We start from the raw sequence: 1,501 nt of genomic DNA, 5'->3' as shown, positions 1-1,501 counted from the left end.
CAAAGTAGTATTAAATTCTAGCCTATTACAGTACTATCCAAATTATTTTATTGTGTTTCACTTTGGGGAATAATATTTGAAATAAGTAGACCTCTTTTAACAATTTTAAATATTTGTAAGGTGGTTCCATGGCGCAATGGGTAGCGCATTGGACTTCTAAAATATTTGTTGTTATAGGCATAGTTCCACTTTCTAGAAAATGGTTATACATGCCTTTGACCTACAGAATATATGTGGTTTTAGATGAAGCCAGCATCTGATATTACCTTTTGGCAGGTTTTTTTTTAATCTGTTTAGTGATTAATATTAAAATGGGTACTTGAAAATCATTTCTAAAGGAAGACTAGCCAAAAACAAGAATTGCCAAGGGGAAAATCCTTTACAACTCCACTGAAATTGCTCATTTAGTCAGCAATGTCCTCCACCTTATTAAAGCCAACCCCAGACCTTAATAAAGCTGTCATCAGCTTTTGACACAGTTGATCACTTCTTCCTGCTAGATTCTTTCTCCACACTGGGCTTCTGGGATACACACTTCCTTGAGTTTCTGCCTATATTACCGGCTGTTCTTTTTCAGGGCTGGCTCCTCTTTTTCTCCATCTCTTAATGTTGGAGGGACCAGGCCTGACCCATTGATATCCTGTTGTCTTTATCTAAACCTGCTCCCTAGTGATTTTATCAGTATTGTAGTGTTAAGTTGACTATATGCCAAGGACTCCTAAATTTGTGTTTCCAGTCCCGACCTATTTCCCCAAATCTAGTCCTGTATATCCATTTGCTCACTAGACATCTCTACTTGGGCATTTCGAAGTTTGCGTGTCCAATATCACATCCCTGATCCTCTCACAGAACCAACTTCACCTATAACCTTCCTATCTCAATTAAAGAAAACTGCACCTAACTATTTTCTCAGGGAGAAAAAAAACCTGACTTCTCTCTTTCTCTCATGTTCTACTTCCACTCTATCAAGAAACCCTATTGTCACGCCTTCGTACCACCTCCACTGCCATCTCCCCAATAGGGTCTACCATCCTCTCCATCCTGGATCTTGCAGCAGCTTCCTAATCGGTCTTCCAGCTTCTGCACTTGCCTTCTTAGGGTCTATTCTTCAAGCAGCAGAGTCATCCTTTTAAATCATAGGTCAGATCATGTCTCTCCAAAATCTGCCAATGGTTTCCCATCCCCCTTAGGGTAAAAGTCAAAAGTGTTTGAGGGACCTATATTATCTGGGTACCTGTTACCTCTTTGACTTTACCCCCTCTGTCTTTTTTGTCCATTCACCAAACACACAAGGCACACCCCACTTTCGTGTCTTTGCACTGGCCAGATGTCTTTGTCTCCTTTGAGATTTTCTTTAAATGTAACCTTCTCAATGAATCTTTGCTCAAATGGAACCTTCTCAATGAGCCTTCTAAGTAAAGCCAACACTGATGACTTTAATTAAAATTGCAAACTAACCCACTTCAGCGTTCCCAATTCTTACTGTGCCTCTCTATTTTTT

At 39.7% G+C, this 1,501-nt stretch overlaps 1 protein-coding gene across 1 annotated transcript in view; it reads left to right on the top strand.

Annotated features, from left to right (window-relative positions):
- COL14A1 (collagen type XIV alpha 1 chain) overlaps positions 1-1,501 on the top strand; it is a 222,717-nt gene that overhangs the window by 137,130 nt on the left and 84,086 nt on the right. The gene's annotated exons all lie outside the window — the stretch shown is intronic.

This window comes from Hipposideros armiger, unplaced genomic scaffold (genome assembly GCF_001890085.2).
Source record: "Hipposideros armiger isolate ML-2016 unplaced genomic scaffold, ASM189008v1 scaffold_65, whole genome shotgun sequence".
Taxonomy (NCBI): Eukaryota; Metazoa; Chordata; class Mammalia; order Chiroptera; family Hipposideridae; genus Hipposideros; species Hipposideros armiger.
This window is presented reverse-complemented; position numbering and strand designations above follow the sequence as displayed.